The sequence below is a fragment of the Narcine bancroftii genome, chromosome 7 (assembly GCF_036971445.1).
Source record: "Narcine bancroftii isolate sNarBan1 chromosome 7, sNarBan1.hap1, whole genome shotgun sequence".
Taxonomy (NCBI): Eukaryota; Metazoa; Chordata; class Chondrichthyes; order Torpediniformes; family Narcinidae; genus Narcine; species Narcine bancroftii.
In genome coordinates, this window is record NC_091475.1 from 76,568,986 (window position 1) to 76,593,212 (window position 24,227).

Consider the following 24,227-nt stretch of genomic DNA (forward strand, 5'->3'; position numbering starts at 1 on the left):
AAACAAACTTCAGTTTGTTTGGCAAACTGAAGCCAAAAGATCTTTGAGAGAGAGAGAGAGAGAGAGCACAAAATTCGAAGTTGTTTTCTTGTGTTGCTTGCAGAGAGAGGAACGGACGGATCCTTCTGGCTGCCTTCAGAATGTTCATCCCTTTTTGAAATCCCAACATTCTAAACTGTCTTCTAGACAATGACTCATGTTTTGGTCCTTCTTCCACTCCACAGCACCACTATCCAAGTCCAGAAATTTGTAGATCATTTTCTGCACATGCCCAGTCCATCTCCCACTCTCTCAGCAGTCCACCTTCACCTTGGCTCTTAAAGGCAAACTGTCACTTTTTAACAAAAAAAAAACCACTCAACGCATAGGCCAATACACAACACAGAACTCTATAACAGTTTGGAATCCCAAAAGCTTTAAGTGTCTCAAATTAAAAAATCCCATTCAAATTGATCAAATGCTTTCTCTGCATCTAATGCTACCTCTACTGTGGGAATTCTCCTATTTTGTGCTATATTTACCAAACTTAAAAATTTAACTATTATCTGCTGCTTTTCTATTTTTAATAAAACCAGTTTGATCTAAACTTATTAATTTTGGCAAAAGTTCAACTAGCCTATTAGCTAACAATTTCAATACAATTTTATAGTCTGTATTCAATAATGATATAGGTCTATATGAAGAAGGCTGTAAACAATCTTTCCTTTTTTTTGGAATTACAGTTATTAATGCTGTTTTAAAAGATTCAGGTAAATCATGAAGCTCTTTCATTTGACCTAATACCTCCATCAATACAGGTATTAATAGCTCCTTAAATTCTTCAGAAAATTCTGGTGGGAAACTGTCTTCACCTGGCTCCTTATTATTCTGTAGAAACATTAGAATCTCATAAACTTTTTCTAAAAAATTCTCAGACAGTCTTACCTTTTTGGCCTCCTTTAATACTAGTAATTTAATTTGTCTCAAATAATCTCTTATTTTATTATCATCTCTCTTAGACTCTGAACGATAAAGTTTAGCATAAAAGTCTTTAAAATTATCATTTATTTCCTGCATTTTATGTTATCTGTCCTGATAATTTATTTGTAGCAATTATTGTTCCAGAAATCTGTTCTGTTTTTAACTGCCATGCTAAAACTTTATGGGCTCTTTCACCCAACTCGTAATATTTTTGTCATGTTCTCATTATATCTCTCTCCACTCGCAGTCTGCACAGCATTAAGTCTTGATTTCTTAAACTCTAACAATTTTCTCTTCGCATCTTTATGTACTTGAATTTCTTTCTTCATTTTCATTATTTCTTTATCTTATTGAGTTTCTTCTTTCATATATTCCTTCTTTATTTTTGGTATAACTTATTATTTGACCTCTCAAATATGCCTTAATTGAATCCCATAATACAAACTTATTCGCAACTGAATCTTTATTAGTATCTAGAAAATGTATCTGTTGCCTCGTAAAATCACAAAATTCCCTTTTCTTCAGCAATGTAGAATTTAATCTCCATCTATAACCTACCTTTTTTTCTTCTTCCAATGAAATAGACAAAATTAAAGGTGAATGATCTGATAAAACCCGCGCTTGATATTCCACTCTTTGTATCTATACTGAAATTATGCAGAAATTAAAAACATCTATCTGTGGATATGTTTTAAATTGAAAAGAATAAAAAGAATAATCTCTTTCATTTGGGTGGATTTTTCTCCATATATCCACTACATCCATATCTTTCATCAAATCTGTTACAATTTTTAACCTTATTTTTCATCATTCTATCTCCCAATCTATCTAATTTGGGTCTAAAGCAAAATTAAAATCCCCTCCCAATATAACTTTTCCCTTAACATTTGATAAATTCATAAAGACATCTTTCATAAATTTGCTATCATCTACATGTGGTGCATATAATACATTCATTAAAGTTCATTGTTCCAAATAAATCTGACCATTCACCATAATGTATCTCCCTGCTACATCTATATTAATATCCAATATTTTAACTGGTAAATTTTTATTAATATTGCTGTATCTTTAGCCTTAGAATTAAACGATGATGCTATTACTGTTCCTACCCAATCTCTTTTAAATTTTTGATGTTCATTTTTTTGTCAAATGTGTTGCCTATAAAAATGCAATATCTGTTTTCATTTCTTTCATATAAACTAATAATTTTTCCACTTTATTTGATTCTGTATCCTATTAATATTAATACTAATAAAATTCAATTTATCAGCCATTTAAACTCTCATAAAATCCAATAATTGCCCACTTTCCATCTCTACTCCTCCTACATCTAAAATACGAACTAAGTATTTCATAATACAATTATTAAATTTAGGTGTATTAAAGGGAAAATAAAGAAAGGAAACAAAGAAAAGAACAGAAAACCTACCCCCATCCCCCAAAGTCGAACGTTATTAACAGTGCATCTTTATACCCCTGATCTATAGGAGTTGTGATCGGAAACCACACCCGCCCATTAGATTCTGCAGAGGCTAGGCTCATACTCTCACTCAACTCCCCTGAAATTTTACTATCTCTTCTGCCTCAAATCTACTCAAAACTTACAATGATCAATTTATTTTTTTACACAGATCTATCGGGTAAAAACTGCCCTCTCTAATATTCTCTCTCCTTCTAAAACTTCTATCATTTCATTATACATCCCCAACTGCAATCTTTCCACTTCCTCTCTCTCTTCAAATATCTCCCAGTTCTCGTCTCATTTTCTCAGGCAATGAATCTTCAAACACTTTCACTTCATTGGGTTCTGTAAAAAATCTATTTTTACCCTCAGAAACAAAAACTTTTAACACTGTTGGGTACCTTAAAACAAAAGTGTAACCTTTTTTCCATAGCACATTTTTAACAGTATTAAATTATTTTCTTATTTTCAACAAGTAAAAATTTATATCAGTGTAAAAGAAAATCTTATTATCATTATAAATCAATGGCGATTGTCTCCCCTTCGCAGCCAGCTCCCAAGATCTTCTATATTTTCTATATTTCTATAAGCAACTTGACAGAATAAAATGTGGCTCTGACCTAGCTGTGGCTTAGGTCCGTAATGCTCGATGAGCTCTTTGAATTTCAATATCACCTTGAAATTCAGGTGCCCCCAAAGTTTGCAGAATCCAACAATTTGAATGTAAATTGTAAAAATCTCTTCATATGTTGCCCTTCGTCGCTTTCCTTTAGTCCAACAATTTTTATATTATTTCTTCGACTAAAATTTTCTAACGTATCAATTTTTTTGAGTTAATTGTTCTCTAGTTGTAGCCACCTCAACTTGAATCTTCTTCATTTGCTCTTTAACATGCTGAATTTCAAATTCATTACCTTTAATTTTTGCGTCCATCACTTCAAATTTTTGTTCCATTTGCGACAGTAATCTCTCCACCTTCTTCGTAGAACCTTTATTTTCAATTATACCCTTATTACACTTCTTAACTGCAACAAAGTTTGCTGGAAAGAATCCATATACTTCTTCATTTCATATCATATGTAAGAATCCTTTATTTTCTCCTGTTTTTTGGCCGAAACTCTTGTGTTCAACGTACGTTTCTTTTTCTTCCTGCTTCTCTTCCTGATCATTGAAGCTGGAGGCTTCTTGAGCTTTTTTAAAAATTGCCTCCTTTTTTGTGCTCTGTGCATGCACGACTCCTCGTGCATGCGCAGTGTCACTTCTTTACTCATGGCAGTCGGCCATTGCCGGGGGAGACTTTGTACAGCAATGCCCAAGGTCTCCCCAGCTCCAGGTCTGTTACCATGGGCACTTACCTTCCAGAGAGCTCCAGGATCCTTCTTTGAGGTAGGCCTCTCTTCTTTATCAGCTTGTTTTTCTTGTTCAAGTTCTTGAAAAGTAACAGTCTGTTTATCTTTCTTAGGAGGCATTGTTTATTGTTCTGAAGGTCTTCTGATAAATTCCTCTTCTATTTTCATGCAGTCAGTTCAGACTTCTTAACTCTTTTTAAAAACTTTTTCAGAGAGAGCAGAGAATTCAAGTCTAGCCCCACGTCATCACGTGGCATTCCCCCGCACTGAAGGGCTCTTAACTGTGTCGGAGGTTTAGATCGAGCTGGTTTGGACTGGACTCTGACTGCGCAGGCTGCAGAAATGCTGGAGGTGAATCTATGGACACTTGGTGACTCTGGGGGGACTCATTATCTGACTGTGTTAGAGAAAGAGGCGCTTCAGACAATTTTGTCGATGGCGAATCTGCCATACAGCAGGCAAAAGCAATTTCATGCAAATGATACTGTTTTATTACAATGACAATAAATTGAATCTTGAATCTTGGTAAATCTCCTCTGCATCCTCTCCATAGCTTCTGCATCCTTCCTATAAGGAGGCAACCAGAACTGAACACAATACTCCAGGTATGGTCTCACCAGGGATTTGTAGAATTGCAACATGACCTCTTGTGCTTAATCCCCCTATTAATGAAGCCCAACATCCCATAAGCCTTCTTAACTATCCTCTCAACCTGCGCAGCGATGTTGAGGGATGTATGGATTTGGACCCCAAGGTCCCTCTGTTCATCCACACTCCTAAGTAACCGACCATTAACCCTGTACTCAGCTTTCTGGTTTGTCCTTCCAAAACACTGCTCCACACACTTATCCAGATTGAACTCCATCTGCCAATTCTCCACCAAACTCTGCATTGTGTCTATATCCTTCTGTAACCTAAGATAACCTTCAACACCATCCACAACTCCTCCAACCTTTATACCATCTGCAAACCTACTGACCAATAATTCTGCCTTTTCATCTACATCAGGAGCTGCCAAACCTTTTAGACCATCAACCCCTTCATGGAATCTTTGATCTCTCATCGACCTCCAGGCATGGAATCCCCCGGCATCATTCTTTGCACATTGGAATGGTGGCGGCACTGGCCGGTGGAGGGTGTTGGCACTGGATGAGGAGGGGAATCATGATGATGCTAGCCTGGAGAGGAGGAGTGGCTGCACTGGGCAGGTTATTAAATTAGGACGTCCCCAATCTCTTCCGCCTCCAGCCACCTGTTGCCTCATTTATCCTTTAGTGGCCCCACCTTCATTCTCATCATCCTTCTGTTCTTCATATACTCACCAACTTGCAAGTCCTTTTCATGCCTCCTTTGAGCTCTTCTAAGTCCTTCTTGACTACCATATACTTCTCATGAGTCCTTCCTGCTTTCTATATCTAATGTCTGCCTCCTTCTTCCTCTTGATTAGCTGCCTGGCCTGTTTTGTCAGCCACGGTTCCCTTTTCCTACCATCTTTTCCCTGCACTAGTGGGTCAAACCTATTCTGAACCCAGTACAAGTGGTCCCTTCCTTCACATTATTTCTGTACTTTCACCTTTGAACATCTGTTTCCAATGTACACTCACTACAGGTAGTCCCTGACTTACAACCTATGTGACTTACAACTCTCCCTACATGCAACAGAAAAAAAAACTATAAATTTTTAAAAATAAAGAAAAAATATATAAATTGAAAAATTACACTTTTGTGGTGTAAGTAGGGGCCTATCTATGGAAAATAGCACCTATGGCAGTAGTGGCCAACCTCTTGGGAGAGCTGGCCTTCGTAGCCACCATGCTTTATATGATGAATGATAAAAATGAATACAGTGAATTTCTGACATGTCCATCTCAAGATACGACCAGTCGGTCAGAATGGAACTCGGTCGTAAGTCGGGGACTACCTGTAGTTCCTGGTTCATACCATAGTAATTAGCCCTTCCCCAATTAAAAACTTTCCCATTTTGTCTGCTTTTATCCTTATTCATAGCTATGCTAAAACTCAGGGATTTGTGGTCACTCTCACCAAAATACCCAACTAGAGGCCTGCCAAGGTCATTGCCCAGAATTATATTCAGTACATCCTCTCCTCTCATCGGCTGGTCCAAATAGAGTGTTGGGAATCCTTCTTGAACACACTTGACAAATTCAGTCCCACCTATCCCTCTTGCAGTCAGGAAGTGCCAGTCAATATTAGGGAAGTTGAAGTCTCCCATAACAACACCCTGTATTTCCTGCACTATTCCAAAATCTGCCTGCTTATCTGATCCTCAGTGTCCTGAGAGCTATTTGAGGGCCTAGAAACTATATCCCTGGCACTTAGGTCCTGTTGTAACCTTAAACAGTCCACCACCAATTTTAGTGCCATTTGCAAACATACGAATCATGCCATCTATGTTCTCATCCATATCATTAATGTACATGACAAATGGAAGGGCACCCAGCACTGTTCTCTGCAGCACACCACTGGTCACAGTTCTGCAAGCTGAGAAACGAGCCTCCACTACCACCTTTCCACAATGATCCGCCTTCAAATCTTTTCCTATCCTTATACCTGTCCAAAGGTTTTTTTTAAATGTTGGCATTGCACCCGCTATTCCACTTCCTATAGCATCTTGTATCATGTGTGCCTCGTGTAAAAGTTGACAAGTCATCTTGCAGCTGTATAAAACTTTGGCTTGGCCACATTTTGAATACTGTGTGAAGTTCTGGTCACTGCATGACAGGAAGGAGGTGGAGGCTTTTAATAAAGATGTAGAAGACATTGTCAGGACATTGCCTGGATTGGGTGAATTATTTCTGTCAAAAGAGGTTGGTCGAACTTGGAACTTTTTCACCGGATCTTTGGAAGCTGAGGGTCAACCGAATAAAGTTTATAAACTTATACGAGACACAGTATGCGATGGCCAGAATCCTTTACCCAGAGTGGAAATGTCAGATACCAGAAGGCATAGATTTATGGTGAGAGGGAAAAGGTTCAAAGGAGGGTCACAAAGCAGGCTGCCTGGAACAACGTGAGGAGGTGGGAAAACATAAAATAGCAGCATTTAAGAGGTATTTAGGCAGACAGAAGCAGGCAAGGATACAAACTTATCCCACCAACCCTTTTTTTGAAGACATGGACAATTTAGTCATGGCTCCACCAGTTGCTATTGCTGAACTCCAGAATCTGAACACCAACAGAAAGGTTTCACAAACACCTTGCATCAAAAGTGAAAGTTGATCAGATGGGTTTATAACTTTCAGTAAGTTTTACAACACTGACAGAGAGATTTGAACGAATGCACTATTTCAACAGTACTTCAATGTTCCAAGTTACATCTCTTGTTCACAGGGGCTGTTGTGGGAAGTCCCAGAACTGCTAGCTAATTTCTTTTATTGTTGTTTCCTGGTGAACAACGTGATTACTGGCAATGTAAAAGGGAACACACAAAGGGCTGATACACATTGGATTTTGAAACAAATTGTCCAGTACATAGGGAGAGTCCAGGAATGAGTGTATGCTGGAACTGGGATACTTTGCCTGCTTGGTGGTGGAGGTTATGAATTTGTGATCTGTTGATGCAGTGCATATTCTAGGCAATGGGCCATGCGGCCGTAGTGACCTTGTGGAAGAGTGCATAAATTCCTAGGGTGGTTCATGAGTTTTATCAAGCAGACTGTTTTATCCTTGTTGGTATCAAGAGTTCTTGGACCTGTAGTCTGACAAGTAGAGAGTACTCCATTACACTTCTGACTTGAGCCTTGTGAATAGTGAAAAAAACCTTGGAAAGTCAGTTTGAGTGTGTTACGTACCAGACCAGCAGCAGTAGAAATTCACCAAACAATGGTATCTTCAAAACAATAATTTTCATTAATTCTTTGGCTTGGCTTCGCGGACGAAGATTTATGGAGGGGGTAAAAAGTCCACGTCAGCTGCAGGCTCGTTTGTGGCTGACAAGTCCGATGCGGGACAGGCAGACACGATTGCAGCGGTTGCAAGGGAAAATTGGTTGGTTGGGGTTGGGTGTTGGGTTTTTCCTCCTTTGCCTTTTGTTCGTGAGGTGGGCTCTGCGGTCTTCTTCAAAGGAGGTTGCTGCCCGCCAAACTGTGAGGCGCCAAGATGCATGGTTTGAGGCGTTATCAGCCCACTGGCGGTGGTCAATGTGGCAGGCACCAAGAGATTTCTTTAGGCAGTCCTTGTACCTTTTCTTTGGTGCACCTCTGTCACGGTGGCCAGTGGAGAGCTCGCCATATAACAGGATCTTGGGAAGGTGATGGTCCTCCATTCTGGAGACGTGACCCATCCAGCGCAGCTGGATCTTCAGCAGCGTGGACTCGATGCTGTCGACCTCTGCCATCTCGAGTACTTCGACGTTAGGGGTGTAAGCGCTCCAATGGATGTTGAGGATGGAGCGGAGACAACGCTGGTGGAAGCGTTCTAGGAGCCGTAGGTGGTGCCGGTAGATGACCCATGATTCGGAGCCGAACAGGAGTGTGGGTATGACAACGGCTCTGTATACGCTTATCTTTGTGAGGTTTTTCATTTGGTTGGTTTTCCAGACTCTTTTGTGTAGTCTTCCAAAGGCGCTATTTGCCTTGGCGAGTCTGTTGTCTATCTCATTGTCGATCCTTGCATCTGATGAAATGGTGCAGTCGAGATAGGTAAACTGGTTGACCGTTTTGAGTTTTGTGTGCCCGATGGAGATGTGGGGGGGCTGGTAGTCATGGTGGGGAGCTGGCTGATGGAGGACCTCAGTTTTCTTCAGGCTGACTTCCAGGCCAAACATTTTGGCAGTTTCCGCAAAGCAGGACGTCAAGCGCTGAAGAGCTGGCTCTGAATGGGCAACTAAAGCGGCATCATCTGCAAAGAGTAGTTCACGGACAAGTTTCTCTTGTGTCTTGGTGTGAGCTTGCAGGCGCCTCAGATTGAAGAGACTGCCATCCGTGCGGTACCGGATGTAAACAGCGTCTTCATTGTTGGGGTCTTTCATGGCTTGGTTCAGCATCATGCTGAAGAAGATTGAAAAGAGGGTTGGTGCGAGAACACAGCCTTGCTTCACGCCATTGTTAATGGAGAAGGGTTCAGAGAGCTCATTGCTGTATCTGACCCGACCTTGTTGGTTTTCGTGCAGTTGGATAATCATGTTGAGGAACTTTGGGGGACATCCGATGCGCTCTAGTATTTGCCAAAGCCCTTTCCTGCTCATGGTGACGAAGGCTTTGGTGAGGTCAACAAAGGTGATGTAGAGTCCTTTGTTTTGTTCTCTGCACTTTTCTTTGAGCTGTCTGAGGGCAAAGACCATGTCAGTGGTTCCTCTGTTTGCGCGAAAGCCGCACTGTGATTCTGGGAGAATATTCTCGGCGACACTAGGTATTATTCTATTTAGTAGAATCCTAGCGAAGATTTTGCCTGCAATGGAGAGCAACGTGATTCCCCTGTAGTTTGAGCAGTCTGATTTCTCGCCTTTGTTTTTGTACAGGGTGATGATGGTGGCATCACGAAGATCCTGAGGCAGTTTACCTTGGTCCCAACAAAGCTTGAAAAACTCATGCAGTTTGGCATGCAGAGTTTTGCCGCCAGCCTTCCAGACTTCTGGGGGGATTCCATCCATACCTGCTGCTTTGCCACTTTTCAGTTGTTCGATTGCCTTATATTTCTCATCCAGGGTGGGAACCTCATCCAGCTCTAGCCTTAGGGGCTGTTGAGGGAGCTGGAGCAGGGCGGAATCTTGGACTGAGCGGTTGGCACTGAAAAGAGATTGGAAGTGTTCTGACCATCGGTTGAGGATGGAGATCTTGTCGCTGAGGAGGACTTTGCCGTCTGAGCTGCGCAGCGGGCTTTGGACTTGGGGTGAGGGGCCGTACACAGCCTTTAGAGCCTCGTAGAAACCCCTGAAGTCGCCAATGTCCGCGCTGAGCTGGGTTCGTTTGGCGAGGCTAGTCCACCACTCATTTTGGATCTCCCGGAGTTTGCGCTGAAGATGGCTGCATGCGCGACGGAAGGCTTGTTTCTTCTCTGGACAGGACGGCTTGGTAAGGTGAGCCTGGTGGGCAGCTCACTTCTTTGCCAGCAGCTCCTGGATTTCCTGGCTGTTTTCGTCAAACCAGTCCTTGTTTTTCCTGGAGGAGAAGCCCAGTACCTCTTCAGTGGATTGCAGTATGGTAGTCTTCAACTGATCCCAGAGGGTTTCAGGGGACGGGTCCGTGAGGCGGGTTGCAACGTCGAGCTTTGCTTTGAGGTTTGCCTGGAAGTTTACTCTCGCTTCGTCTGACTGCAGGTTTCCAACATTGAACCTCTTTCTGGGGGCTTTATTGTTCCTGGGCTTTGGCTTGAAGTGAAGGTTGAGCTTGCAGCGAACCAGCCGGTGGTCAGTGTGGCATTCCGCGCTAGGCATGACCCTGGTGTGGAGCACATCTCGTTTGTCACTTTCTCGCACCAGGATGTAGTCCAGGAGGTGCCAGTGTTTGGATCGGGGATGCATCCAGGTGGTCTTAAGGCTGTCCCTCTGCTGAAAAAGGGTGTTTGTAATGACAAGTCGCTGTTCTGCGCAGAGCTCCAACAGGAGGCGCCCATTGTCGTTGCACTTGCCGACGCCATGCTTGCCCAGGATTCCTGGCCAGGTTTCTGAGTCTTTGCCGACACGAGCGTTGAAGTCGCCCAGGATGACAACCTTGTCGGCTGTAGGGGTACGTTGGATGAGGTTGCGCAGGTCGGTGTAGAACTTGTTCTTTTCTGCTGGTTCCGCCTGGAGGGTTGGAGCATAGACACTGATGAGGGTGATATGACGCTTGTTTTGAAGTGGGAGTCGCATGGACATGATTCGGTCCGAGAGGCCTGTCGGAAGGTTTTCGAGTTTGGAGGCAATGAAGCTCTTGACCATGAAGCCTACACCAGATAGGCGTCGTTCATCCGAAGGCTTGCCAGACCAGTAGAGTGTGTAGCCCGCGCCGCGTTCTTGGAGGCTGCCTACATCTGCCAGGCGGACTTCACTGAGAGCGGCTATGTCGATGTCAAGTCTGAGGAGTTCATGTGCAATGAGGGCAGACCGACGTTCAGGTCGGTGGCTGTCAGCCTTGTCTAGCATGGTTCTGATGTTCCAGCATGCTAGCTTGAGTTTAGAGGCAGGCGGAGGCCCCGGTCCGGGCAGGGAGTGGGAGGCGGCGGCCCCAGTCCAGGCACAGGGAGAGCAGCAGCGGCCCTGGCCCCGGTCCGGGCGAAGGGTAGACAGCGGCGGCCCCGATACGGGCAGGAGCAAGGGGGAGACGGCGGCCCCGGCCTCGGTCGTGTGAGGCAGGCGGAGGCCCCGATACGGGCAGAGAGTTGGAGGCGGCGGCCCCAGTCCAGGCACAGGGAGAGCAGCAGCGGCCCCGGCCCCGGTCCGGGTGAAGGGTAGACGGCGGCGGCCCCGATACGGGCAGGAGCAAGGGGGAGACGGCGGCCCCGGCCTCGGTCGAGTGAGGCAGGCGGAGGCCCCGGTCCGGACAGGGAGTGGGAGGCGGCGGCCCCAGTCCGGGCACAGGGAGAGCAATTTTCATTAATAACTATCAATAATATAACACTTCTTAACTCTAAACTTAACCCCACTATGTCCAAGAGTGTGTGTGTGTGTGTGTGTGTGTGTGTGGGGGGGGGGTGGGGGGGGGGGTAGAGGGCAGGCCCCATAAACCATAACAGTTTAGGCATGATGGTAAAAAAGAATTAATTTTTAAAGTTCAGTCAGTTTTGTGTAGAAACTGAGATTCTTAACATTGTTGCTGAAAAGTAATTATGGAGTAGGTGTGAGGCATCAGATTTCTCGAAACTCACAAAATTCTGGTAGATTTGTTTTGAGAGAAATGTTTCTTCATACGAATGCTTTCCCTCTTTTGCATGGAGGTTTTCTTCCATGATGATTTCACAAACCCCGGCAAGGGATACACAAGGTGGCCATATAAAACTGAACATGGTGTAACTGTCCTCTTTTCAAAGTGATCGCTGAAGTGAATTTCCCTTACCACTGATTGTATATCTCCCATGATAAAGAGAATATAACACAAACAGTACCTCTCTGACTGGAGGCAGGTGCATTTCTGACCTCAGGTGTTTCTTGGTGCAATATTAAAATGTCTTCTGGAGTGTTGAAATCACATGACATCATCTCATTGCTGTCTTTGAAGTTTCTTCAACCCTCTTCAAAAGTATGAATCAAGAGCAAAGGACTCTGGCCTGTCTGCACAGGTCAATCAATCAAAAACTTGCTTGTTTGAACAGATGTCATCTCTCAGCAAACACTATTGTCTTAGTTTCAATGAAGAATCACTTCAAGTTTTATGGCTGTTTACACAGCTTCAGCCAACAATGGAATAACAGACATTCTGACTTTCAAAATGGTTTCTGTGTGTAAGGGTCTGTGAAGTCTGATTCCCTGTCCAGCCACAAAATCCCTGGCTGCTCTGTTTATCTTCTGGTGAATGGCAACCCCTAGGATAATGACAATGGGAAAATCAGTGATGGGAATACCATTGAGTGGTTATACTCCCCTGTGGGAAATAGCCACTGTTTGGTAGTTCTGTGGCAGGCGTGGGTTGTTATATTTAATGAGGAATTGTGAATGGAATTGAACATTGTAAAATTGTCAATGAACATCCCCACTAATGAAGGATGGAAAATCGACAGTGAACCGGTTGAGGATAGCTGAGCTAGGAGGAACCACTGCAGTGATGGCTTAAGATTAAGGTTCTCACAGGCACCCTAATTTGTGTGAGGTGCAGCTCCAAACATGCATGTTTTCTCTTTCATGCCTGTTGATTTCAGCTTTACCATGATGCTGTCAAAAGCTGCCACTAATATATCATTTCTGAAATTCGGATGTTGGCATTGGAGAGGGCCCAAAGTAGGTTCTCTAGAATGATCCCTGGAATTAAAGGGTTATCATATGAGGAGCATTTGATGGCACTGGGACTATACTTGCTGGAGTTTAAGAGGAAATTTCATTGAAATCTATCAAATGCTGAAAGACCTGGATAGAGTGGATGTGGATGTTTCCTCTGTTGGGAGAGTCTGGAACCAGAGGGCCCAGCCTCAGAATATAAAAACATCCCTTTAGAAAAGAGGTGAGGATGAATTTCTTTACTGATTGAAATCAGTGGTGAATCTGTAGAATTTATTGCCACAGACGGCTGTGGAGATCAAATCATTGGGTATATTTGAGACAGATATGGAATATCTTGGATATGGAAAGGAATCAAGGGTTACAGGATTGATGGATGACGGAATGGCCAGGCAGACAACCAAAAAGCCTAATTGTTCTTCTATGTCTTATTGTCTCATGGTCATCTTTGAGGTTATGTGTTGAAATGTGGACTAAGAATGGATTTGAAATGTTGTTATATGGATTGACAGGAAGAAACTTCAGCTGATGCATTTAAGGTTTTGTTTTAAATAGTGCAGAAAGAAGTATGCCCTTGGAATTCTTTGATTTTTTTTCATTGAATTCAAATCACACATTAAGTAGTTTACAGACAAAGAACAACTCAATGTAAGTAATAAAATGCACAAATGAGGCTTCTTTGGGAGCTTACACACATTGAAATGGAGACCACGATTTCCTGTTAAACAGTTGAGATGGCTGATGCACATTTTCAGGACACCAGCATACTGACCACATCCTCAATATGATAGTACCAATGCAGCTGTTTATTGGCAAAACTGAGACAGTCTGTGATGGCATCCCATACTCAGGAACAGATTGATGTACAAATTAAGTTCAAGATATTCATCGTTATTAGTGAAAAGGCTACATGATTGGTCAACTTTTACAACATTAAATATTTGTTTTGATAATTTATCATTAGTCTTACAGATTAAAATGAAAAGCAAAGGTAAGTAATAAAATGATTAAGAGAAATCCTTGTATTTGCAAAGGACAATGGGAAAAGTCGGGCTTACTAAGGACCAAAATAATTTGTTCGTAGCTTTCTGCAAGTCTAAGGTCTTGATGTCAGACTTTGTGAAACACAAAAGTCTGCAGACACTGTGATTGAGATAAAAACACACTGCATAGAGGAACTCGGCCAGTTTTTCAGCGTCTATAAAAAACAGATATATTGCTAACATTTTTGGCCTCACATCTTCAAGGAATAGGCAGAATAAGCCAGAAGCAGGAAGTCTCAGAAAATGTCAGAATTCAGACAATGGGGGAGGAATTTAGACCAACAAAGGGTGTTACCTGGATATGATAAGGGAAGAGGTAAGAATTGATCATGTTTGTGTGAAAGGAGTCAGTGAAGGGAAAGACAGAGCAGGGGGAAGTCAACGGGGGGTGGGGGGTGGTTTACGAAACCCAAGAAGTCAATATTAACGCTATCCAGTTGGAAGGTGCCCAGTTGGAAGATGAGGTGTTCCTCCAATTTGCAGGTAGTTTCATTCTGGCAGTGCCAGAATGAGACTATGGACAGACATGTCAGCAGGGGAATGGATGATGATTGAAATCAGTGGCCACTGGGAGATCTACTCTATTGCGGCGGACAGAGCCTGTTTATGTCACTGTTGAATTTACTAGGTTAGTATACAAACTAAGAAAAGTTTTATTGTTACATTGTTCATGAATTTGTTGCTCTCTACGCAATAAGAATATTCTCCCTGCATCCTAATTGAAACAAGAATAATTAAAATCCCCAACCGTTTATGATTGCCTTGAAATTTGTTTTTAACTCAAGTCTGTCTCTCTGTCTCCAAAGTGTTTTTAATTTTATTTAGAGATATAGCACAATAATAAGCCTTTCCAGACCATGAGCCCTCGCCGCCCAAATACACCCCCGTGATGAATTAATGTAATAGCCCTGTAAGTCTTTGGAATGTGGGAGGTAACACTCATAGCTGTGGGGAGAACATGCAGTCCCCTTTCAAACTGCGCTGGATTCAAATGCAGCACTAATTGCTATGCTAAATGTGCAACCTTTGCTGTCCAATCAACTGAATATTAGTGTTCAAGCATTCCCTGCACTCCTATTTTGCTTTCCTGCCTACATGGGACTAATTATTTGTCTGAACAGTGCTGTGATACACTGCAGCAGCAGTAAGCAGACACAAAACTCGAGAAAGACTGTACAATTGGCTTTATTCAGTTAAAAGTCTCTGCTACAGTGGTAGCTCTACTGGTGACTCAAAGTGACTGGCTCGGGAGGGGCTGGCTCAGGATTATATCCCGAGTGGTTGATTGATAGCCAGCTGGGTGGAGTTAGGTCTATTCAGAGCAGCTGATTGACAGCCGGCCAGGTGTGGTCTGTCCTCAGGTGATCTTCCTGCAGGTACAGAGATCGCCCCCTGCAGTGGGCTAGTGGTGTTTCACCACAAGTGCGATTGCCCTTTTTTCAATTTTTTTGCTTTGCTGTGAAATAGTTATTGCAATTAAAGTGAAATGTTACATTCCTTGCTTTACTTACTGGGTATAAAATAAAACAGATTGCCTATTTGACTTGCCCCAATACTAATCAATGTGACTTTGGTAGTTCAAAGAAGCACCCTTGCTTTTGGTCCAATTTGGTAATGATTGTTAGATCTGGAGATGATTTTTTTTCCCCCCAGAAGTCAGGAATGAGGCAAAAATCTTATGGTTACAGCCATTTTATGAGCTGTACATTAGACTACAGGTCAGACCAGCTAGTACAGCAAGTAACCAAGCAAATAAGTAAACAGTTAAATCTGTAGATCATAGAGTCTAGTGCAGTTCACAAAAGTGCTGGTGAAACCCATAGGAAGTAAAAGGCAGTCGACGTTTTGGGCCAGAGCCCTTCTACACGAGAGCCACAAAATAGATAGCAGATGTCTGAATGAAAAGGTGAGGAGAAGGTGAAAGGGGATGAGCACGGAATATGGTGCTCAGTTCTGGACACAATCATTACAGGAAGGATGTGGATATTCTAGAGAGGGTAGAGAGGAGATTTACAAGGATGCTTCCTAGATTGGAGAGCATGCCTTAGTCTTTTCCTCTTGGAGGGACAGAGGATGAGGGGTGTAATGATATGGTTCTATGTATTACAGGCACGGGCTGGCCCATCCGCCCTCCTGATGACATCCTCTCCTAGACTGTGATCCAGGCCATAAAGGTAGAGTCTCCTCTCCCTACCCTCATTTCCCTAGCTTGGACCCGAGCCAGCAGTCTCATGTGTAATAAAGCCTATCGTTTCTTCCCCCACCCCACCCCCCCACCAGTCTTTGTCTCTGTGATTATTGGGGCAACTGGTAGCACCCAATAATTTATTACACAATTTTTTAAGGTCTCCGGTAATGGAGAAGATGCTGTGCCTCGATCGGCTAGATGTAGATCCCCAAGTCCCAGTGGGTGAACAACTGGTTTAATAATTTCCTTGAGACCGCCGCTGAAGTAGTTGATTTGGACGAAAAGAGGCTAAAGGTCCTACAGGCAAGAGTCAGCCAGAGGGCTTTCCAGGCCATCTGAAGCAGCGCGACCTACATCAAGGTAATGGCTGAGCTACGGGCGCTATGCAAGCCAAAGATGAACAAAGTCTACTCCCGTTACCTGCTTGCGTCCAGAAAACAACAGCCTGGTGAGTCAGCCGAAGAGTTTATTCAATCCCTTGTCACACTGGAGAAAGTCAGCTTGGGGAACCCAACGGCCACAATATTGTTGACCCAGTGCGTGGAAGATCTGGTCCGAGATGCCTGCGTGTTGGGATTGAAGTCAGATTATATCTGACAACGTCTCCTCGAGGAGGATCAACTCCTACTAAAAAGAGCGATCCAACTGATCAGAAATTTAGATTTGGCCCAGCGCCATGCGGAGTCAATCGCGGGCAGAAGCAGGCCTACCACGTACATACCACCATGAGGGCCGCCATCCTGCAACTCGGAGTTGAGGGTTACCGACCCGACCGCGGCTGCGGTGATGTCAGCATCATCAAGAAACAACTTCTGCGGGCAGGCTAGGCACTTGAGACGCCTCTGCCCCACAAAAGGAGCCACATGCTTGGGCTGCGGGAAGAAGGGCCATTATCAGAAGGTCTGTAAGTCCAGAACCCTATCCAGGAGCAGTGTGGTGTGTGTGCCTGAGGAACTTCCAGTACCGACCATGTGCGCAGTAAGGGGGCGCCATCTTACCCACTACTGCTCCCATCCTCTACGCCACGGTCTACCACTTTGATGACATCACTTCCACCCACCACGATACCACTTCCGCCTTCTTCCCAGATGAGGGCAACGTGGTCAACATGGAGGTCGCCATCTTGGGTGTTGGGCCTTCCCACCGATAATGACAAGGAGATACCCCTGTTGCCATCTGTCATCCTGAACCAAACTTCATGAACTCCATGATGCAGATCGAGGTGAATGGGCGCAAAATGAACTGCCTCTTTGATAGCGGCAGCACTGAAAGCTTTATCCTTCCCATTGGTCCACAGACTCTCCTTTCCCATCAGGCCGATGACTGGATCGGTACAATGGCGGCGAAGGACCAACAAACTTGTATCTGAGGGTACTGCACAGCGTCTCTAATGGTGGGGGGGTGGAGGGGGAATGTTACAATGATTTTGTATCGTTGATCATGCCCCAGCTCTGTGAGCCGATCCTCCTGGGCCTTGACTTCCAGAGTCAGTTCAGGAGTGTAATGATGGTGTTCAGGGGGCCCCCAACCACCACTTACCATTCACAACCCCAAGCTCTCTGACCCCACTCCCCAACCAAGCACCCAGTCTCCGGCACTGTCCTGCAGTCTCACCACCCTGCAGGTGGCCCCTCCATCATTGCGAACCTCACCCCGGACTGTAAACCGATTGCCACCAAGAGTAGGCACTATAACACAGAGGATATGTAGTTCATCCAGGCTGAGGTTCAGTGACTTCTGGCAGAGGGTATCATAGCCCCTGGCTCCAGACCCTGGAGGGCGCAAGTCCTCGTGATCAGAGGGGCGGGCAAGCCCCGGATGGTGATTGACTATAGTCAAACCATCAACCGTTTCACCCAGTGGGACGCATACCCACTACCCCTGATAGCTGATTTGGTCAACAAAGTCACGCAATATAGTCTTTTCGACCATTGAACTCAAGTCGGCTTACCATCAACTCCCCCTCCGTCTGAGCGATAGAATCTACACTGGATTCTAGGCCGATGGCAAACTATTCCACTTCCTGCGGGTGCCTTTCGGTGTGACTAACGGTGTCTCTGCTTTTCAGAGGGTGATGAATTGGATGGTGGAGGAGCACAAGCTGATGGCAACGTTCCCATATCTTGACAATGTCACCATCTGTGGCGACGACCAGCAGGACCAGCTGACCTCGCCAAGTTCTTATGTACAGCCAAGTCCCTCAGCTTGATGTACAACAAGGACAAATGTGTGTTTAATACAGATCGCCTGGCCCTCCTCGGATGCGTGGTGGCACATAGTGTCATTGCCCGGACCCTTACCGCATGCACCCCCTCATGGAGCTCCCTGTCCCAAACACCCTAAAGGCACTGAAGAGGTGCCTGGGCTGTTTTCTTACTATGTACAATGGGTGCTCAATTACGCCGATAAAGCCCACCCCCTGATTAAGTCTACAACCTTCCCATTATCAGCAGAAGCCCAGACTGCTTTCCACCAGATCCGAGGAGACATTGCAAAGTTCACGATGCATGCCATGGATGAACCCATCCCCTTCCAGATGGAGAGTGATGCCTCAGACTTCGCACTGGCCACCACATTTAACCAGACAGGCAGGCCAGTAGGGTTTTTCTCCCACACCCTGCATGGTCCCGAAGTACAGCACTCCTCCATCAAGAAGGAGGCACAAGCAATTGTTGAGGCAATGCGCCACTGGTGACATTGCCTTGCCAGTAAAAGGTTTACCTTGCTGACAGACCAGAGGGCAGTGGCCTTCATGTTCAATATGAAACAGCGGGGTAAAATCAAAAATGATAAGATTCTTAGGTGGAGGATTGAGCTATCCACCTATAATTACGATATCTTGTATTGGCTGGGTAAACTCAATGTTTCCCCTGCACAATGATTCCCCTGCCTTATCCCGGGGAATGTGCGCTAGTGTGCATCTCGACTGTCTCCAGACCCTTCATGACAATCTGCCATCCCAGAGTCATGAGACTGTACCACTTCGTCAAGACTCGGAACCTCCCGTACTCTATAGAGAACATCTGGTCCACAACCAGATGCTGCCAGATCTGCGCAGAATGTAAGCCGCAGTTCTACCGGCCAGAAAATGCACACCTCATTAAGGCCATGCGCCCCTTTGAACGACTCAGTGTTGACTTCAAGGGCCCCCTCCCAACCTCAAATAGGAATGCCTACTCCCTCACAGTGATGGACAAATTATCCAGGTTCTCCTTTGCTATTCCCTGCCCAGATATGACCTCGAGGATGGTTATCAAGGCACTGCGCAGCATCTTCACCCCGTTCAGGTACCCTGACTATATTCATAGCGACCAGGGCTCCTCGTTCATGAGTGAGGAGCTGCGACAGTACTTTCTAGCCAGAGGCATAGCCACCAGCAGGACCACCAGCTATAACCCCAGGGGTAATGGGCAGGTGGAAAGGGAGTACACCACCATGTGGAAGGTGATGCTCCCGAGGCACTCCACGCCATCCGATCATTGCTATGCATCGCTACTAACACCATCCTGCATGAACGCCTCTTTGGTTTCCCTAGGAGATCAACAAATGGTTCATCCATCCCTCCTTGGTTGGCAACCCCAGGGCCGGTCCTGCTACAGAAGCACATCAGGGGCCATAAGACGGACCCACTGGTGGAAGCTGTGCACCTTATTCATGCCAACCCCCAATATGTGTTCATGAGGTACCCTGATGGCCACGAGGACGCTGTACCGATCCGAGACCTGGCAAGAGCTGGAGACCCTGAAACGGCCCTGCCTGCCACTGACCAGACTACGGATCTGATCACACTGCACAGGAGCACAATCCTGGAGTCCAAGCTGCCTGTCTCCCTGCTGGACATCCAGGACGTGAGGCAGCGGATTTCCCATCCCACAGGAGTCCCCCACCAGCAACCAAACCCCAGCGGTTCCCACCCCGGCCTCTCCAACGACTGCCAAATCTCCTGAGGAGCAACGCACGAACACACCGGCCCCTCAGCGGGCCAGCAGAAGGAGGAAGTCGTCTGTTTGACGAACCTCTAGTCTGAGGGAGCGTCCTCCTTTTTTTCTTCTTCCGTTTTTCTTCTTCCATTTTTCTTCTCCCCCTCCCCCTCTTCCTCAATTGTTCCCAGTGGTCTCTATTTTTAAAAGAGGGGGTGAATGTAATGATATGGTTGTATGTACTATAGGCACAGGCTGGCCTACCCTCCTGATGACATCCTCTCCTAGACTCCTCCCTGGACTCCCCCAGTGACCCAGGCCATAAAGGTCGAGCCACCTCTTCCTTCCCTTCACTTCCCTAGCTTGGACCCAGGCCAGCAGTCTCGTGTGTAATAAAGCCTATCGTTCTCCTCAGTCTTTGTCTCTGATTGTTGGGGCAACTGGTCGTGCCCAACAAGGGGTGAGCTGATAGAGGTGAACATGATAGTGAGAGGCATTGACCATGTGGATGGGCAGAAGCTTTTACTCAGGGCTGAAATGGCTAACATGAGGGGTATAGTTTTAAGGTACAGGGGGATGCAAGAAGTACATTCTTCTTTTAGAAAGTGGTGGATGCATGGAATTCACTGCCAATAATGGAGGTGGAGGCAGGTATAAAGAGACATGAAACTGAGAAAAATGGAGGGTCATGCAGTAGGGAAATTCTGGACAAGAGGGAGAGTAGGTTATTAGATCAACACCACACTGTGGGCTGAAGGGCCTGTAGTGTGCTGTAGGTTTTATTTCTATGTTGTATGTTCAGACTGATAGGTAAAAAGCAATAGTGGATACAGGTGAGAGGGTAGAAGGGAAAGAAGCTGAGCTGATGGGGAAGAGGCCGAGGACTAAAAAGATAGCTCTCTGAGAGAAAGAAGGGAAACAGTGTGGGTAGCTGGAGATAAGGAGAAAGAGATTTGAGGGAAAGAGAGAGTCTTTGTGCAGGGGATTTACAGAACTTGGAGAACTTGTTTGGAGACCTCCAAGGCAGAACACAAGGAGTTTTGCTGGTGGCCTCAATCTGGCAGGACATGAGGACATGCACGGACATGTGAGAGTGGCAATGGCGTGTGCAACTGAAGTGGCTAGTCACTGAGAGATCCTTGCTGTTGCAGCAGGCAGAGCAAAGGTGTTCTCCCAAATGAGCTCGCCATCTGCGTCCTGTCTCCCTGATGCAGAGGAGACAGCAACAGGAGTACCAGAATCAGTAAATGAACCCTACAGATTTACAAGTTGATTCATTTGAAAGAATTGTTTCAGGCCCCTGATGCTGGTGAGGGAAGAGGCTTCACTTCTCCGCTTCTTTCTCTTCTGGCCTCCCACTTGTATCCACTGGTTCCTTCTTGCCTGTAGCCTGTGTTCCTCCACTTTTTTCTCCCCGTTCCACCCTCCACCCACCTTTTAATTCAGTGTTCTTAGTTATGGTGTGTTGATTATTTTGTCCTGCAGTCCATTTCTTTGTTGCCGCCACTTCTCCTCTGCCTGAAGAACATCTCGGGTCCGAAATGTTGACTGCCTTTTGCTTGCTGGGGATGGTGCATGATCTGCTGAGTTTTTCCAGCTCTTTTGTTTTCTGCACTAAATAAACAACCCAGAACTTGAATGCATTCTCTCATTTCACACTGCAAACTGGTCTGAACTGGTCTCAATAACAAATCTGTGAACGGATACCTTCAGATTTGCAGACAAAGTATAGAATCAAATATACTACAAATTACTAAACATTTACAGACCAACTATTGGTTATGTAAACATACAAGACTTTGTTTGCAAAAAGAGTGGCAGAGAGGATCAATCTAGTCTCCCTTCACCCCCTCCCCCATCGAAGTGATCTACCGGGACCATTGCCTGAAGAGGGCGCACAAAATCAGTGAACCGGTGCGGACTCGAAAGGCCAACATGGCCTGTTCCTGCTCCGTAAATGGTTATATGGTTATAAGACAGCGCCAAGAAACCTAAAACTAGAAGGAAAAATATAATAAAAACAACAATCTGGATCCTAATCCAACAAGGTTATGTGTTTCAAAACTCCATAAAATTGATGTGATAATGTAATTTATCAGCTGAACAGTCTTGTACTGAATATGCACAGGCATTTTGGTCACTGCTGGATTTGCCAGTCTTGATTTCAAGGTTCAATTTATTGTCAGTAGTTAAAAACAGTGTGATATTTCAGGAAACTGCTTTTGCCTGCTGTAAGGCAGACAGAGACACCCAGATCCTAGCTGGTCTTCACCCTGTAGTTGTCCCCGTGAACTGAAAAAAAAATCATCAACCTCCAGGGCCTCAGTCAGTAGCACAATACAACAAAAGAAAGGAAAAATTAAAATCGGAAGGCAGAAAAATCTGATGTACAAGACAAACTGTGGTCAGTGAGTGCTAAGGAAATTACTACTATGGAAAAGTGCTGGCAGAGTGGGGATGACTGGGGATTAAGTATCAGTGTGTAACAATTAGAGTATTCAAAAGAATCAGAAGGGATTTCATTTTCTAGGATTGACTGTTTTTTTAGCATCAGCACATTTGCAAGCACGTTTCACTCAAGCTGAATATAAGAGTAGGATCATTTCTTACCATTCTTTGCCATTTATTTCTTGTGTGGGGCTGGAAGTTCATTAATTTTTCGCTGGAGGTTTAATATAATGTTATTGAAAAATCCAGAATTTGTAAAATTTATTAAGGATCAAATTGCTATTTATTTAGATTTGAATAAGAATACAGTCAGGAATAATTTTATTGTATGGGATGCTTTAAAGGCATTTCTATGTGGTCAAATCATTAGTTATGCATCAAAGGAAAAGAAGAAATTTCTGGTAGAGTCTCAGTTGTTGGAAAAACAAATAGCAGAGTTGGAAAAGGAATTTCAAACGAATTCTACAGAAGATAATAAGGCTTTTTTGACAAAATTGAACCTAAAATATAATATATTGCAAACTGACCAATTTGAACATTTGATTCAAAGATCTAAGGAACGTTATTACGAGTTAGGGGACAGAGCACATAAAGTCTTGGCATAGCAATTGAAAACTGAACAAGCTTCAAGGATTATTAATGCTGTGTGGAAGGACAATTCAGTTACTTATAAACCTCAGGAAATTAATGACCAATTTTTGTCATTTTATCAGAAATTATATGCTTCTGGGGGAGTGCGAGATGATGGTTCTATTGAAGCATTTTTGTCAGAGTTAAATTTACCAATATTGAAGGAGGAGGATGTGAGAAAGTTGGATTCTCCTTTTACGGATTTAGAAATAAAGGATGTTATTCAACAAATGAAATCACCAGGAGATGATGGGATCACTGCTGAATTTTATAAAGTTTTTTATGATGATCTGTCCTCTGTATTCATGGATGTTCTTAATCAGGTAACTCAGGAACAAGCTTTACCAGACTCATGTTTGAGTGAAATAATAACAGTTATACCAATAAAAGACAGAGACCTTTTGAAGGTTGCTTCTTATTGACCAATTTCTTTATTAAATGTGGATTATAAAATAATAACAAAATTATTAGCAAATAGATTAGCAAAGAATTTACCACAATTAGTACATTCTGACCAGGCTGGTTTTATTAAAGATAGGTATGGTTCAGATAATATTCTTAAAGTGGTTTCGTTGATCGATGCTTCACATCAGCAACCCAACCTACCAATGGTAGTATCATTAGATGCTGAAAAAGCTTTTGATAGGGTCGAATGGAATTTTTTATTTAAAATTTTGGAGAAATATAAATTTGGACCCTTATTTATTGATTGGGTGAAGGCATTATATATAATAATCCTGTAGTAAGAGTGGCAACAAATGGTCAAACTTCTTCCTTTTTTAAATTAATGCATTCAACTCATCAAGGTTGTCCTTTGTCGCCAGCCCTATTTGCATTGGTCATTGAACTGTTGGCTCAGTCTATCAGGCAGAATGAGAACATTACAGGTATAAGGACTGGACAGGATGAATATAAGATTAATTTATTTGCTGATGATGTTTTGATATATTTAACTAATCTGGATCAATCTTTAATTTATTTGCAAAATTGTTTAGAATTATATGGTAAATTATCTGGATATAAAGTGAATTGAGATAAAAGTGAAATACTACCAATTTCTGAAGGAAATTATGATCAATCTAGACAAATTAATAAATTTTGATGGACTGATAAAAGTAAGTACTTATGGATAATGATTGATGTAAATTTTCAATCATTGTATAATTTAAATTATGTACCATTAATGAGAAAGATTAAAGCGGATTTGATTAAATGGAAAGATTTACCTTTAACTTTAATAGGTTGAGTAAATTGTATAAAGATTAATATTTTTCCATGAATACATTATTTGTTTCAATCGATTTCTTGTTCTCTTCCAAAATCCTTTTTCAAGATTTAAATAAAGTAGTTCAAGA

At 43.8% G+C, this 24,227-nt stretch overlaps 2 protein-coding genes across 3 annotated transcripts in view; one reads left to right on the plus strand and one right to left on the minus strand.

The window, feature by feature from the left end:
• The window catches only part of LOC138739022 (gap junction alpha-8 protein-like), a 122,754-nt gene that overhangs the window by 96,262 nt on the left and 2,265 nt on the right, over positions 1–24,227 (plus strand). The window contains exon 5 of one of the 2 annotated variants that reach the window (XR_011341961.1): positions 15,796–15,852. The exons of the other annotated variant lie outside the window; for it this stretch is intronic. The gene's annotated coding sequence lies outside the window, so the exon portion shown is untranslated. Of the gene's footprint in view, positions 1–15,795; positions 15,853–24,227 lie in introns of those variants that run through there. 2 annotated transcript variants of the gene reach the window in all.
• LOC138740015 (nectin-3-like protein) overlaps positions 1–24,227 on the minus strand; it is a 64,354-nt gene that overhangs the window by 35,623 nt on the left and 4,504 nt on the right. The window lies entirely within an intron of this gene.